This window comes from Sapajus apella, unplaced genomic scaffold (genome assembly GCF_009761245.1).
Source record: "Sapajus apella isolate SASKATOON/1434 unplaced genomic scaffold, GSC_monkey_1.0 scaffold91, whole genome shotgun sequence".
Lineage (NCBI taxonomy): Eukaryota > Metazoa > Chordata > Mammalia > Primates > Cebidae > Sapajus > Sapajus apella.
Genome location: NW_022437031.1, coordinates 4760744 through 4778453, shown reverse-complemented (window position 1 = coordinate 4778453; position 17710 = coordinate 4760744).

Below are 17710 nucleotides of genomic sequence, written 5' to 3'. Positions count from 1 at the left end.
CACTTTCGCAGAATTTAATATAATACCCTCTTTCATGATATCCTAAAATGTGTCTCCAGACCCCCCCACTCCCGTTTTATTCACGATAATCTATGGATGTTAGAACTCACTGGACTAGCTATCAGCAGAGGGAGCTGATAGGGAGGGCAGGTGTTTGGGAGGACAGGAGTGTGGGTGGAAGAAGCCTAAATCATCAAGATCTCCAGGGATGACACATCTCATTCCAATCCTTTTTTCATAGGGCATGCTTTTAAAGATGTTTCTTCAGGAGAGGTGACACTTTCATGACCTACAGCAAGCAGTTCCTGTCTGTGGAAAGAATGGGGCAGCTGTGCCTGATTATAGAGAAAGAGGCTGGGAACTAAGCCAAAGCAGTCATAAAAGGATACAGAGGCTGGTCATAGGCTTATGCTGTCAGATAATCAAGGTCCCAAGCAGAATCAGGTATGGTTGGCAAGTTATTTGAACTCGATTAAAGGAAGGAGTAGCGCCCTCACTTTGATAGCTCCCGTTGAGCCCCAAATTTGGGTACTCACATGAACCAAAAACTCTGACAAGGATGACTCTGACTAGAGTGTTAGGCCATAAAGGGTGAGGGATGAGGTGTGGAAAATTTGCAAAATCAAACTGCAATGTGGTTGCTGCTTTTCCCACGGATTTGCCACTGAATCACTATGTGACTTTGGATAAGTTCTTTTTTTTCTAAGCCTCAATCTCCCCATCTCTGCAACAAGGCAGCTAGACTTGATAATCTTTAAGAACCTTACAGCTCTGTCTGAAAGCCAGCAACTACAAAGTCGACAGGTGGAAAAAAAAAAAAAAAGAACCTTACAGCTCTGTAATTCTGGCATAAATTGTGAACTGAGATATCCAAAGACCCTTACAACCGGGAGAGATTCATCTGTCTGGCTAGAAAAAGAGGCTGCCCAGCATGAGGACAGGGGTTTGTGTAGGATGTTTCCTTTGAGGGCCCAATGATGCCTGAATGTCTGTTCCCCAAGTGAGTCTGGGGCTAATTTGAGCTCACCCAAGTCTCTTAGGCTTTGTATTCTTTGTATTTTTTTTTTTTTTGAGTGCCACCCCCAGCATGAGGTCCTGGCCTTGAAGGGTCTGAGAGAGGTCCTGACTAATGAAGGCATTTCTTCCTGAGAGAAATTGAAGTGCATTTTCCAGGCTGAGAAGGTGATAATTTTCTCATTTAAATCACATCTATTATAAACTTAAGTGGGGTTTATTTGGAGAAAAATTTAGTTTCGCAAGACAATTGGAAAAAAACCTATTAGCAGTGGGAGACTGCTCCAAGCACATGGCTTTTTTTCCCCCTGGGGTGGGTGGGGTGGGGAGGAGGTAATTTACTGGCATTTTTATAGCTCTTTGAAGCTGAGAGTGGTATGGCCAGAAGGAAACATGGTTCTTTAGCTCTGGGGCAGAGCCTGCGAGTCTGCATGTTGCTTTCTCGGAGTTGCAAGAAGGGAAACATCCTTAAACTACAGAGAAAATGGGTAGAAGGATAACAAAGGCACAAAAATGATACAAGGACAAGCCGTAGGATCTGACTTATGGAGAACGTTTGGGGTCATCTAAAGTACAGAATGATGGGATGGTGATATTTAAAGACTGGAAGGGCCTTAAGTGATTGCCTGGCTCAAATATCACCATTTTACAAGTTAGGAAGCTGAAGCCCAAGAGCAGAGACATGTCCGAGTTCATACACATGCATGAACACACTCACAAACACTCCTTAAAGTTATGGAATCATAGATACACAGTGTCCTGGAACTGAGCCACTGTAACACAGCTTATCCGATCCCCCTCCCACACTTATGCTATCAATGCAGAACTAGAGGCCCAGAGAAGAGAAAGAATCAACTCAAGGTAGCACAGAGAGTCAGTGGCAAGCTAGGGAAGGGAGACACACAGAAAGAGGTATTTTGGAACTCCTTAAAGCATGAAGTGGGGGATGGAAGAAAAGGCTGCGGGGACTTGACACCAGGGAATTAGCAAGCAGACCACACACAAAGGGTGAGTGTGTTTACTCTCTCTAAGGCAATCCTGTCCTGGACAGTGGTCTTTCATTTCCAAAGATTTCTGCAGAATGAAGGCTTATACACTAGAATCACATGAAACAATTGCTTGGTTTCCATCATTTTTGTCTTCTCATCTCGTTTCACTTACCCTATCCTCTCTTGACCTCCTCAGTTTCTCCCTCTCCCTTATGCTCTTTGTTTCAGAATCACTGCTCCTAGGCCCTATCTTAGTTGTATAGGTTGTGTCTACATCCAGCTGAGTGGCACCCTTAGAGTTGCAGCGTGCATCCTGTATAACTCTGCAGAATTCCTGATCCACCCCATCAACGACAAAATGCTTATCACCTTATCTCAGGTAGATATATGGGAAGGAAGGCCTAGGCTAAACACTAATGATGCCATTGTCCCTCCCTGGTGTCATATCACTTTCAAAAGGAAAGGTAATTGCCCCCAATGAATTTCTAATTGATGGATGATTATAGTTGGAAATATGAAGTTAGTGGAGGGGGAATAATATTGGGGGATATAATTACTCCAAATATAATACCTTATAGATCTAGCATCAAGGACTTAAAGTTTGAGAATTCTTTCAATGTAACACTCATTACTGAGCACCTACTTTGTGCTGAGTTTTGTGTTAGGTATGGGAAAGGCATGAGAGTGAGAAAGTGGCAGGGAAAAATTACAAAAACCATTTCACAAGGAGTAGTACAGGTGACTGCTTAAGGAGCTAATTATAACTCAAAGCTGACGAAAGTATGAGCGTAACAGCTCCTTAAGGAAGTACAAAGGTGGGGGATGATATCTTCTAGTGGGAGTATGGGGAAAGGAAGGCTGCACAGAAGAGCTGGCATTTATGTTCTGCCTAGAAAGCTGAAAAGGATTTCTCCCAAATCAGGGGAGGTAAGGGAAAAGGGAACAGAGGGATGAGTAAATAAATGCCTGGGGACCTGATAATATAGAACATGTTTGAACCCTGTGATGGGAGGATACCAGGGAGGAAAGGGGAGATGACGTGTTGTTACAGGTTACGAGTGGTATAGAAGGGAAGCCCGCAATGCCAAGCTAAGGGATTCGGGTCTTATCCTTGGGGAGACGAGGAGCCACTGAAGAGTTTTAAGCAGCTCACATGATCATATTTTGTTGATTGTTTTGTTTTCTTTCTCTGGATAATAATTATGGAAGCAGCGTGGAAGACTGACTGAAATAGGGGAAGCCTCAAAATAGGGAGATGAATTAGAACATTTTGAAGGACAGAACTGAGTCAGTGTAACAGATAGAAAAGATACTTTGGTAGTAGATGAACAGAATTTGAGTAATATCAGGCTGAGGAATTTATGAGTCAGCTACTAATGGTCCAAAACAATCACTGATCTCAATGCCATATAACAATAAGCATTTATAATGTCGGCAGGTCAACTAGGGTTGTGATGACTAGGCTGGGCTTGTGCTGGATTGGGTACAGGGATGAGCACGCACACAAGGCTTCTTAATACCCAGCTTCAGAATTGGCATACTATCACTTATGTCAGCCTTCCATTGGCTGAAGAAAATCATATAACTGGGCCTAGAATCAGAGTAGAAGGGCACTATAATGTTACATGTCAACAATGAGCATGGATAAAAAGAAGGGTGAATAATTGAGACCATTAATGCAATCAGTCTACCACAGCTGGATCTGAAGGATGAGGCAAAGGGAGAAAGATAAAAAAGACCACAAGGCACATTTGAGAAACAAACGAAAGGCTAATGTGGCTGTACCACAGACAGCAAGGAGGGAGAGTGGTGTGATATAAAGCTGGTAGGTGCCAGATCATGTAGGTTCTCACAGGCCACAGCAACGGTTTTAGTCTTTTTCCTGAGAGCAATAAGAAATCACTAGAGATTTAAGTAGAGGAAGGACATTCTCCAAATTTTTAGCTGGGCCAAATGGATAGCTTATCATGCCATTCAATGACATAGTGAAGCCCAGAGAAGCCTGAGTTCTCCAGCTGGAAGACCAAGGTTAGATGTGTGGTAGATCCTGATGAGTCTAAGCCAAGGTTTCTCAGTGTTTAGTGCTATTGACATACTAGGTGAGATCAATCTTTGTTGTGGGGCTTGTCCTGTGCATCTACACCCCCCAAGTTGTGATAACTAAAAATTTCTCCAGGCATTGTCAAAGCCTCTGGGGACCAAAATCACCCTTGGTTTGGAAACACTGGATCTAAACTGACCCTAGTCTAATCTAACCCCGGCCTAAATTAATCGTGGCAATTTCATTTCCTTCGCTGCTGATTGATTAGGAATTGGCATGTGTTTCAAAGTGCTGGCTGCCTCCTGATATTCATTCTTCACTTCTTTCATAGCAATAGAGTGTCAATTTTTAGCTGGGCACATTGCTATCAGATTCTCTTGCAGTGGAGTGTAGGAATGAGACTAGGTTTTTGCCAATGAGATTTAAGTGGAAGTGTTGTATTTGAATTCTGGGAAGGCTCCTTACAATGGATAGTGTGTCTTCTCTTTTGTTTCCTTTGTCATCCTTTCTGGATGTGAATGTCATAACTGGAGCTCCAACAGCCATTTGGGGCCATGTAGATATGGGCAATTCCATAAGAATGGCAGAATAGAAGGCTGGAAGGATCCTGGGTCTCTGACAACTTCTTGAGGCTATCATACTGGCCCTGGGCTGCTTGCCCCTGGGCTTCTATACAGAAATAAAATGTTATTATATTTAGAACATCCATTTTGTTTTTTGTTTTGTTTCATTTGTTTGATTTTCTGCTGTATTGCTGCTGAATCTAATCCTAACTGCAAAAGCACATAAAGTGCATAGTACAATTCTTACCTATGATATGTGAGGAGAAGTATACTGCGGAGCTCGGAGGAAAGGTTAATTCACTTGATCATCACCAAAAGGCGAAGAAGTGACAGGAAAGATTTTCGCTTCTAAAAATGAGTCGAAAGGAAGGTTGACTCTCCTTTTCAGCCTTTGGTCACTAGCATATGGAAACTTTATGCCTGGCACTGTGGCAGCCATCTTTTGACCATAAGAGGAGTAGCTGACATGCTAAGGATAACAGAGCAGACAGATGGAAAGACCCTGGATTCTTTATGTCATTGAGCCACTGAATTGACCAATGCCAGAACAGATTATATCCAGAGCATTTGTTAGATAAAGTCAATACATTGTTACCATAATTTAATCATTTTTACTTAAGTTTCTGTTATTGCATCTTAAAGTCTCCAAAATGATACAGGTAGGATATGAAGGCAGATAATGAGGTAGTTAGGATATTTTGAATTTGAAAAAATTCGTGGGACATCTACTTTTTTTTTTTTTTTTTTTTGACATGGAGTCTTGCTGTGTCACCCAGGCTGGAGTACAGTTGCGCTATCTCGGCTCACTGCAAACTTCACCTCCTTGTTCAAGCAATTCTTGTGACTCAGCCTCCCGAGTAGCTGGGATTACAGGTGTGCACCACCACACTTGGCTAATTTTTGTATTTTTAGTAGAGACGGGATTTCACCATGTTGGTCAGGCTAGTCTTGAACTCTTGATCTCAAGTGATCCTCCTGCCTCCCAAAGTTCTGGGATTACAGGCGTGAGTCACCATGCCTGGCCTGACATCTATGTTTTTGATGCCTAATAGTCACTTGGCCATATAGATTTGAGCCTAAAAGAAGATATGAGATTAGCCTTAGTAATGGGGAAGAAGCTCTGGTTCTCCTTTATCCACTGTGACCTACCTCCCACTTCCTTTTGGGGAATCTATTGGCAGGGTTACAGTAGGGGAGCTCTACTTCAGGGTCTCAGGGAAAGAATAGCAGGGAGCTGCAAAAGAAGGGCATAGGCCTCATTAGAATCAGAATGATATTTCCAAGGCCCAAAGTCAGCACTTGTTCAGGCTGACCTCAGAATGCGCTGGTAATACTGTCCCTCCCACTTCCCACACCAGAAATTCTGAGCTTGGCTTATAGCGGTAGCTGTGGGGAAAATCCAAGTACCTGTGGGACCCCTCCTAGTGTCACCAGCTGATTATTATCCCTATACTGATATTAAAGCTTGATGCCTCTGGCTAAGGTCCTATACATGCTCGTAACCACCAGAGGACAGTACGGTGTGGACAAGGCTTGCCAGCCAGCAATGCAAGCCAGACTTTCTGGAATTATTTATGCCTAAACTAGAGGCCCTCCTACCACTGCCTTTAATTTTAGACTGGGGCCCAAGAGGCTCTAGGAAGGAAGTACAGAGCCATTGGGTTTTGGAGGACACTGTAGCACTTTGCCTTTGTCTTTGTTATTCAGTTTCAGGCTTTATAGGGAAGCAAGAACTCCTCATGGCCTCAGCATATCATGGGTTAAAGCCAAAAGCAGCTGGAAGCACAAACTAAAGGATATATTTGGAAGGTGGATTCCTCCTCCTCTTCCTCCGGAAGGGGCAGGCAGTCCTTGGCCTCATGCCCAGATCACAGAACCACAGACTCAGAGCTGAAAGAGCCCTTAGCTATCAGGCAGGAATTCTTAGCCTACAAATCCATGAGTCACTTGAAATTATATGCTAAATTGTGGCATCTGCATCCACAGATTTCGTCAGATTCTCAGAAGTCTGTGATTCCATGAAAAGTTAAGAAGCATTACAAACCCTTTAAGTTACAGACAAGGCACTGAGAGGGGAGGAGCTCTCCCAAGGCCATAGAATTAGCCAGGGTCAGAGCTGGAATTAGAAATCAGGCCTCTGACATCAGTGCAGACACTCTGCACTATGCAGTAATCCTTTAAACCTTTCTCTTCAAGCTGTGGTTTCCTGGGCACATAGGGTAATAGGGAAAGAAGGTGATTGTAGCAGTAAGCTAGATCTGGGCAGCAAGTTCAACCCAGACTGCATCTGTAGGCATTTTGTAGGTGGTGGAATAAGCTGGAGGGGAAGATGGGAGGAGTGTCAGGGAACCCAGGAGTCTTATCGGGGAAGCTACCAGGGTGCTTCTTCCATGCTTTGCTGAGTCCCTTTCTTTCTCTTCCCCTCTGGCTACAGGATTATATCTTCTTACTTGTCTTACACATTATTACTGACTCAGTTTCCTTGGGTTCCATGTCAGTATGATTAGCTGGAGTTTAACTGTGGATTTGGATATAGTCTCCTCAGCTTCTTCCATTTTCTTTTGCCTTGCTGAAGAGTGAGCATTTAGGAACTTTGGGTGTTGGTGTTATTTACTTTGGGGCCAGGGGAAAATCAAAATAACTAAGGAATCTTATAGAATGTTTTGAGTAACTAGCCCAGGTCTACCACTAAGCTCAGTGGCCTGTAGAATGTCAAAGGAGAAAGATCTTAGAAAGCTCATCGAGTCCTTGATTATACAAATTGGGGTCTGTGGCCCAGAAAGGAAGAGATGAACCTGTCATCACACAGTACTTTGGGAGCTGTAACTGCACTCTAAGGATATAAGAATCCTAGCTCTCCCTAGCATGCTTCGCTTTTCTGCACTGTTTTGGCCTCTCTAGAATGGTACTGGAAGTTTCATTTTGAAGCCCTGGCCAGCAAGCAAAGCTGTTAGTCTTGTGGGTTTTTAGGCCCTACCAGAACCTTCTTCCTAATTTTGTGCCTAATACAGGAGGACACTCCCCACCACAAACATGCCAGCAGGTCAACCCTTTGGCTTCCAGCTCCTTAGTTGTGTGTCCCTGAAGGCAGTATGGCAAAATATAAAAATTCCCACAGATTGCGTTACTATACGAGGCAAGTTCACTTCTCAAAGCTCAGGTTTTCCAATCTGTAAAACAGGGACAGGACCTCACTGGACACTTTAATTTCCTTTAGGCAGCTTTACATATTTTCATAGCATTTATTACTTTCTTGCATACCTTGTAATTTATTCACTTATTGTCTGTCCAACTGAAATGTCAGCTCCATGAGGTCAAGGATCTTTGATTGCTTTAATCATTTTTGCATGCCCAGTGCTTAGAATAGTGTTTGACATATAATGTATATTCAGTGAAAAGCTGTTTAATGAATGAGTAAGAATTAAATAAGAAAATGAATAGGGTAGTGTTCTATTCATTCTTTCTGGGAAGTTAGAGTTAACAGGACACTCTCACCTTGAGAGTTCTTTTGGTCTTTCTATGTGCTGAGCCTGGCAAGTGTGTTGGTTAGCAAAGTACTTATCCCCCTCCTTGACCTGCTTTCACAGCTGCTGCCTGGTCTTTGCACTGCATGCCAAGGTGATACTGTAGCACTCCTTGTTGCAAAGTTGGAGACTGTGTCCCAGGGGCAGGCTGGGAGCCGGTGTCGGGAGTCAGGAGGCTATGCCAGTCTGGATTTGTAGCTGTCTTTTCTGGATGGTGAGATACTTGCACAGGTGCTGTGCTCTCTCCTTGTGTAAAACAAAGACCTAACCCCCAAGAAAGACATGAGTAATTTACTGGGCAATTTAGTCCACTTTAGGTAGAATCAATTTAAAAAATCAGTATTTAGGAAGCACTTAGACATCCAAAGATTATTTAACTACTAAGGTCACTATGTTGAGAGCTATGTCATTGTAATGAGTTCCAGTGAGTGTATATTTAAGGCAGTCTGGCGTTTTCTGCCCACTCCTCACATCTTCCCTCATCTGCCCCACCTTCCTGAAAGTTATGTCTTTGTCTGCCTGTCTGTCTGTCTGTCTGTCTGCCTTTCAGACCACTCCTTGCATCTCCGCTCAGCCTGACCTTTCTGGATTATCTGATTATGATATCCACATATCTTTTTCCTCTGTCTTTCTCTGGTTCTCAGCCTTCATCTTGAGAAGTAAGTTGTAAAAGATGCTCTGGGTGATTAGAAGTGGTGAAGCTGTTCCGTTGGTAGATAAGTCAGCAAATAACTTTCTGGATTTCCAGAGGAAAAGCTATGGATCACCTAACAGAATCTTTTGAGGCAGGAATTAGTATCTAAGTCTCTGTGAGCTGTTAGATACTACCAAATAGATTATGCTTGTGCCTGTACTGGAGGAATTCTCAGCTGCACAGAGCCCAGAAAACTATACATTTATAAAACTAAGAGATAACCTAGACTCTCTCTGCTCTCCTTAAAAGATACATATATATCATATATATATATATATATATATATATATATATATGATTTACATACACACACACACATGCACACACATATATGATTCTTCTCTGCAATATCTTGGAAAACCACTTGTCTAGAGCTGTCTTGCACATCTCCTATGATAAGGAGCTCACTCCATCTAATGACAACCTGTTTCATTTATAGGCTGCTTGGTTAAAATGTTCTTTCTTGTGTTGAGCTGAAATTTGTTTCCCTCTGGTTCCCACCCAAGGGTCTCAGTACTGCCTTCTGAAGACTCTCAGACTTCATCTGCTCCCTCTGCTCCTGGCAATATCTTAGAGGTCTACAGGCAAAGACCACTTCTCTTAAGTCTTCTCTTCTTCAGCTGATATGATTTGGATGCTTGTCCCCTCCAGATCTCATGTTGAAATGTGGCCTCCAATATTTTAAGTGGAGCCTAGTGGGAAGTATTGGATCATGGGGTCAGATCTCTCATGAGTGGCTTAACACTAGTTCCTTGGTGATGAGTGAGTTCTCGCTCAGTTAGTTCATGCAAGATCTGGTTGTTTAAAAAGGTCCAGGACCCCTCTTCACTCTATTGTTCCCTCTTCATCCTCCACCATGATTATAAACTTCCTGTGGCCTCACCAAGATCTAAGCAGACAACAGCACTATGCTTATGCAGCCTACAGAACCATGAGCCCATTAACCTATTTTCTTCATAAATTATCTAGTCTCAGGTATTCCTTTATAGCAACACAAAATGAACTAGCACACTAGCATAAATGGCCACAGCTCCAAATTCTTTCAGCCCCTACCCTTGTCTGTTCACTCCCTTCTGGATGCATCCTACATACGACCCCCTTAATTATGGTACTCAGAGCCAAAAAAATGTCCCTCAGTAAGGGTCTAACCAGTACAGAGTGGAAAGGGACTGTTGCTTCCTTTGATCTAAACACTGTACATATGTTACTGCAGCCTAAGTTTCCATTAGATTTTTTTGGGCTTTATCGTCTCAGTGATGATGCCTGTAAGGCAGTCTCAAGTTCCTTTTCTACAAACTGTGTGTAGGACAGTCTCTTCCATCCTGCGAATAGTCAGTTTGTTTTCTTCACTCAAACGCAGGCCTCTCCATTTGTAACTGTCAATCATCTATCTGGTCAGTTTCAACCACTTACTTCAGCCTGTTGACATCTTTTTGGAGCCTAACTCCACCGCCTGAAATATTCATCCCTCCCTTTCAGCTTTCAAACTTTAGTAGTAATTTCCTCTCCTCTCTCTACATGAGCCTATTTTGCTATTTTGTTGAGACATCAAGTCCCTCATGTATTCCTTCAGGACGGTAGTGGCCACCTTCTCTGGGTGCTCCTGAGGGCAGTTCTCAAGGCCTGTGGTATGAAAATGACCTCGATCAGTGAGCACCAGCAGCTTTTGTGTGCGTGTGTGTGTGTGTGCGTGTGTAATGCAATGTTATACTATTGAAAATATGCATTGACCAAACATTCCGATCTAAAGCATCATTGCTAATGACATAACATTCCATAAGTACTTCACTTGGGAGATTTTTAGTTTGCTTCTAATTTTTCTTTCTTTTTAGCTTTTATTTTAGGTTGAGAGGTACGTGTGCATGTTTGTTATGTAGATAAATTTGTGTCACGGTTTTGTCACACAGATTATTTTGTCATTCAGGTGCTAAGCCTAGCAACAATAGTTACTTCTTCTGGTGCTCTCTCTTCTCCCACCCTCCACTCTCAAGTAGGCCCCGGTGTCTGTTGATTCTTTGTGTCTGTGAGTTTTCACCATTTATCTCCTAATTAACAGTAAGAACATGCCATATTTGGTTTTCTGTTCCTGCATTAGTTTGCTAAGGATAATTGCCTAATTACCGTCAGCTCCACCCATGTTCCTGCAAAAGACATGATCTTGTTCTTTTCTATAGATGCATAGTATTCCATGGTATGTATGTGTCATATTTTCTTTATCGTCTAACACTGATGGGCATTTAGGTTGATTTCATGTCTTTGCCATTGTGAATCGCATAGCACTGCAATGAACATTCATGTGCATGTATCTTTATAATTGAACCGTTTATATTTCTCTGGGTGTAAGTCAGTAATGGGATCGCTAGGTCAAATTGTACTTCTGCTTTTAGTGCTTTGAGGAATTACCACACAGCTTTCCACAATGACTGACCTAATCTACACTCCCATCAACAATGTATAAGCATTCCCTTTTCTCTGCAACTTGATTCCCATCAGTTATGTTATTTTTTGACTTTTTAATAATAGCCCTTCTGATATGTGAGACGGTATTTCATTATGGTTTTGATTTGAATTTCTCTAATCATCAGTGACACTGAGCTTTTTTTACATGCTTATTGGCCACATGTAGGTCTTTTTTTTCTTTTCTTTTCTTTTTTTTTTGAGACAGAGTCTCACTCTATTGCACAAGCTGGAATGCAGTGGCACAATCTTTGCTCACAGCAGCCTTTGCCTCCCAGGTTCAAGTGATTCTCCTACCTCAGCCTCCCGAGTAGCCGGGATTACTGACATGAGCCACCATGCCTGGCCAATTTTTGCATTTTTAGTAGAGACGGGGTTTCACCGTGTTAGCCAGGCTGATCTCCAACTCCTGACCTCATGTGATTCACTCACCTTGACCTCCCAAAGTGCTGGGATTATAGGCGTGAGCCACTGCACCCAGCCTGTGTGTCTTCTTTTGAGAAGTGTCTGTTCATGTCCTTTGACCACTTTTTATTTTTTATTTATTTATTTTTTCCCATTTATTTATTTTATTGCATTTTAGGTTTTGGACATTCCATTTGACCCAGCAATCTCATTACTGGGTATATATCCAAAGGATTATAAATCGTTCTACTATAATGACCACTTTTTAATGGGTTTGTTTATTTTCTCATAACTTTGTAAATTCTCCATACATGTTGGATATTAGACCTTGTCAGATGGATAGTTTGCAAAAGTTTTCTCCCATTCTGTAGGTTGTCTGTTTACTCTGATAGTTGTTTTTGCTGCACAGAAGGTCTCAAGTTTACATTCCATTTGTCAACTTTTGCTTTTGTTGTAATTACTTTTGGTGTCTTCATCATGAAATCCTTGCCTGTTCCTATGTCCTGAATGGTATTGTCTAGGTTGCCTTCCAGGCTTTTTATAGTTTGAGGTTTTACATTAATCAATCTTGAATTGATTTTTTTTATATGGTGTAAGGAAGGGGTTCAGTTTCAATCTTCAGTGTATGGCTAGCCAGTTATTCCAGGACCATTTATTGAATAGAGAGTTCTTTACCTATTGCTTGTTTTTCTCAGCTTTGTTAATGGTTGTAAGTGTGTGGCCTTATTTCTGGGCTCTCTGTTCCATTCCATTGGTCTATGTGTTTGTTTTGTATCAGTACCTTGCTGTTTTCGTTACTGTAGCCCTGTAGAAGAGTTTGAAGTCAGGTAACAGAAAGCCTCCAGCTTTGTTCTGTTTTCTTAGGATTGCCTTGGCTATTTGGTCTCTTTTTTGTTTTTTTTTTTTTTGGTTCTATTTGAATTTGAAATCGTTTTTTCTAGTTCTGTGTCATTGATAGTTTGATAGAAATAGAATTGAATGTATAAAGTGCTTCAGGTAGTATGGGCATTTTAATGATATTGATTCTTCTTATCCATGAGCATGGAATGCTTTTCCATTTTTGGTGTCATCTCTGATGTCTTTGAGCAGTGTTTCGTAATTTTCATTGTAGAAATCTTTCACCTCCCTGGTTAGCTGTATTCCTGTGTATTTTATTCTTTTTGTGGCAATAGTGAATGAGATTGTGTTACTGATTTGACTGTCAGCTTGGGTATTGTTGGTGTATAGGAATGCTAGTGACTTTGGGACACTGATTTTGTATCCTGAGACTTTTCTGAAGTTGTTTATCAGGTAAGGAGGAGTTTTTGGGCAGAGAGTATGGGGTTTTCTAGATATAGAATTATGTTGTCTGTAAACAGGGATAGTTTGATTTCCTCTCTTTCTACTTAGATGCCTTTATTTCTTTCTCTTGCCTGTTTGATCTTGCTTGAAGATTTTTTTTCTTTTTCTTTTTCTTTTTTAATGTTGAATATAGGCCCCCAATCTGTTCTGACTTATAGAGTTTCAGCTGAGAGATCTGCTGTTAGCCTGTAGTGTCCCTTTTGTAGGTGACCTGCTTTTTCTGTCTGGCTGCCTTTAACATTCTGTCTTTCCTCTCAATCTTGGAAAGTCTTATGATTATGTATCTTGAGAATGATCTTGCTGTGTAGAATCTTGCAGTGGTTCTTTATCTTTTTTTAATTTGACTGTTGGTTTCTCTGGCAAAGTTGGGGAGGTTTTCATGGACAATATCCTGGAATAAATTTTCCAAGTCATTTGCTTTCTCATCATCCCTTTTAGGGATGCCACTGATTCATAGATTTGGCCTGTTTACATTATCTCATATTTATTGGAGGTTTTGTTGATTTCTTTCCATTCTTTTGTCTTTATTTTTGTCTGACTGTCTTATTTCAGAGCGCTAGTCTTTAATTTCTGAGATTCTTTCCCCAGCTTGGTCTATTCTGCTGTTAATACTGGCAATTGCTTTGTGAAATGCTTTTAGTCTGTTTACCAGCTCTGTCAGATTTGTTATGTTCTTTTTTATACTGGTTATTTTGTATTTCAGCTCCTGTATCATTTTATTGTGAGTCTTAGTTTCCTTGCATTGGGCTTTGCCTTTCTCCTGAATCTTGATTATTTTCATTTCTATTCATATTCTGAATTTTATTTCTGTCATTTCAGCCAGCTCAGCCTGGTTAAGAGCCCTTGTTGGAGAACTGTTTGATTGTTTGGAGGATGTACAGCACTCGGCCATTTGAGCATTCAGAGTTCTTATGTTGGTTCTTTCTCATCTTTGCCAGTGAGTATTCCTTTAACTGCATTGTAGATTGAGTACAGTTGATGTACTTCTTTTCTGGATATTTTCACAGGGCTGAGGCTTCATGCAGGAGTCTTTATTTGTAGCTGATTTGTCGACTTTGGTTTCACAGGTATGTATATTAGTGAGTTTTGTGTGTGTGTGTGTGTGTGTGTGTGTGTGTGTGTGTGTGTGTTGAAGCTTTGCGACATGATCTATAGGTGGTGCTTGGGCATATTGGTCAGTTGGCAGCCTTTTTCCCAGTCACATGACTCCCCTGTATTTCCTCACAGTTACAGCTGTGTTCCCTCTAAATGGTCTGAAAGTGTGGGCTCCTCTCCCATTTGAGTGTTGGTTGTAGATTGTGGCTGGGCACTCTTGGGCTGCCCAACACAGCTCTAGGGTGATCTCAGGGTTTATGTTCCCTACACAATTTGGAGGCAGTAGAGGAAGGGAACTTAGCAGTGGCTGTGTCCAAGAGTATTTTGGTTGTCTACTGGGGGTTCCACCCCAGAGAGCTGCAGGTCAGCAATCACTCAGTGCAATTAGCTGAGGATGGAAGGTCTGCACTGTGAGCCCAATTCAGGGGTTCCCTGTGTGATGATTACCAAGGAAGTAAGTGGAACCCAAGGGAGACAGCCGATCCTCTTTTTGATTGGCTGAAGCTTGTTAGAGGTATAGATATGGCACTTGGGGTCTTTGCTCATTCATTAGTCTGAGGGTAGCAAGAGCAGTTCCACCGCAGAAGCAATGGCAGAGAAACTTTCAGTTGGCCCTGGGAGCTCCGCCTCCAAGAAACAGAGAGCCGCTGTTACTGGGGGTGTTCAGCCACCGGGGTGGAGTGGCTGCACTGCTGTTGTGAGCTTGGGGTTCCACTTCTTGCATGCTGTAAGCTTGCATGTAGCCCTGAAGCTCTTTGATTCCTCCTCAGACCAAGAGCAGCAGGGATAGAACTGTTACTGTGGCAGTGGCTGAGGGGCTGCCAAGTGCCTCTGATAGCCTCTCCCTGGGGAAATTCTGGGCCACTATCCATGTGGGCATACTTATCCATGGGTGGGGCAACTATTCTGCATTCATGAGCCAGGGGCCCTGCCTGGTGAAGAGCGGGGGGTGTGGGTTTCCAGGGAAGAGGGGCTGGGCTCTTCTCCATACGGTGGCTGTGGTGTACTAGAAGTGCCAGCGTAATGACTAGATCTTTTGTTCCTTCCCTAGTCTGAAGTCTGAGGGCTGTTAGGGCTGTACTACGGCAACTGTAGTGGTGGAGGGGTTATGTGTTGACTCTGGGATTTCCTCCTCATATAAATGCTGGCCTGCCTCTAATTGTGGTTATCAGGTAAGGACAGGGTGGTTGTGCTGGAGTCTCAGATTGGGTGGCTCTGCCCATTGAGGAGAAGTGAGGGCCACAATCTCATGGAGAACAATCTGGCCACTTTTCTGTGAGGTGATTGCTGGGAGTCCAAATCAGCCCTTGGTCCCCACAGACTCTTCCAAGCCTAGAGACAGCAAGGGCATCAGCCGCAAGACAGCAAAGACGGCAACTCACACCTCCCACTGGGAGCTCTGTCTAGGGAGCTGCAGAGTTGCTACTGGCTTGATAGCCCTGGTGGGGACTGGCTGGAGGCCCAGTCCTGAATGACTCGCCCAGGGAGGAGATATGGGAATCGGCACCCATGTAACAGTCTGGACACTTTTCCACAGGGCTACTGCAGTATGATGGGGTTCTGCCCCAGTTCCTAGTCACCTTGAATTTTCCAGTACCTGAAGGTATCAACAGTGAAGGTTGCAAAATACCAAAGATGGCAGCCTACCCTTCCCTCTGGGAACTCTATCACAGGGAGGTATGGAACGGTTGCCAGCCTGAATGCACCCATAGGAAGATGGCTAGAGACTCCATTTGGGAGGTCCTGCCCAGTGAGGAGAAATGGATCAAGGACCTGCTTAGAAAAGCAGTCTGGACACATTTTTGTAGCACAGCTGTGCTGTGCTGGGAGGCTGCTGAAGCCTCCATTCACCTCAAACTCTGCAAAGACTGAAAGCAAGAATGGCTAAGTTGGTCAAACAGCGAAGATGGCATCCTGACCCTCTCTCTGGGAGCTTTGTCCCAGAGTACAAACATCATAGTAGTAAAAACATCAGTAGTACAAACATCATAATAAATATTCTTGTGTAGCCTGGTGTGAAGATGGCCACTTGTAGTCCCAGCTACACTAATGGTTGAAGTGGGAGGATCACATGAAGTCAGAAGTTTGAGGTCACAGTGTGCTATTATATGATTATGCCTGTGAATAGCCAATGCACTCCAGTTTGGGTGATGTAAGGAGACTCCATTTCCAGAAATTTAAAAACAAACAAACAACAACAACAACAACAAAAAAAAAACAGAAAAAAAGTCTCTAGACATGGCCAAATGTCCCCTACAAAGTAACTAGCCCCCAAGTTGAGAACCACTGGGTTATTCAAGGTGTTCTTAGGACACAAAAAGCATGAATCATTAAAAAAGAGGAAGAAATGGTAAATTGGACTTTATTAACACTTAAACATTTAAAAATATTCTTGTATATAAAATACATGTTTTAAAATGTACTTATTCAGGAAATAGTGATTGAATGCTTACAGGTACTTATTGTGTTAGGCTCTGGGGAAATATGATGAGTAAGACATGTTCATTTCCTGCCATGGTGGAGCTTGTAGTCTAATAGTCAGTTCATCCCCTTAGGTTTAGTTCCTACGGATGGAATTACTGCATCAAGACTGCTTTCCAGAGCAATTTATATGCTTCTCAGCAGAAGACAAATTTTGTCATTTTCCTATATTCTCATGAACATAGCTTTCCTTTAAACTTTGATTGGTTTCTTAATAATTTCATCAGGAAAATGGAACTGGATAACCTAGAATACAAGAGTGAAGAAGTCATATGACATCTAGACTCTTACCATGGTTTTCTCCTTTTGGTCCTTGGCTTCTCGCACCTGGTGGTTTTTGCTAGATAGTCCCAATAAATAGTTTGCTTGTCCCATTTGGTATTATAGATTATGAGCCATTTTATTTATTGGTTTATTCGGTTATTCATCCATTCGTTATTAATCACATGATAAGTGCCTACTTTGTACTAAGCCCTTACCAGTTTACAGGGATATAGAGATGAAAGATAAAATGCCTGCCCTCATGATCTCCCAGACTACTCCTCAAGGGCCTAGGAGAGAGAAGTCCTCTGACACTATCTAATTAGCTTAATTGCCTTGACGTTGGAGCTCCTCAGGCCTCTGAGCATCCCGCGTTATTGGAACACCAGTGTGGGGGCCCAGAGGGTGTGTATATGGGGTGGTTCAGTCCTTGTTGCCCTCTGTGAACAGTCTAAGAAAATATCAAACACTCATGTAGAGAATAGCTCAGGCTGATACGTGTGGAGGTGACTGCATGAAAGGACCTACACAGTAGAGTCCTTCCAGAAGACATGTTTGATATTTTGACAGAAAGCACTCCTTCCCCAACTCTATCTTAACCTTTTGCTCAGTAATTTTACCAATTGCTTTGTTGAGGGCTAGAGAACATTCCAGTCGAAGTTACAAATGCAAAGAGGCTGTATATGGGTAGGGTCAGAAAACAAGTGCCCAGGGTAATATCCTCAGTCCAAGGAGGGTGCATGTAGACTGGGGTTCTGACAAGATGTATTAATCTTATTCAAGTGCAAAGTCCTGTTCCACAGCTCTAAAATCTAGCTGTAGTGTCAATTAAAAACAAAACAGAA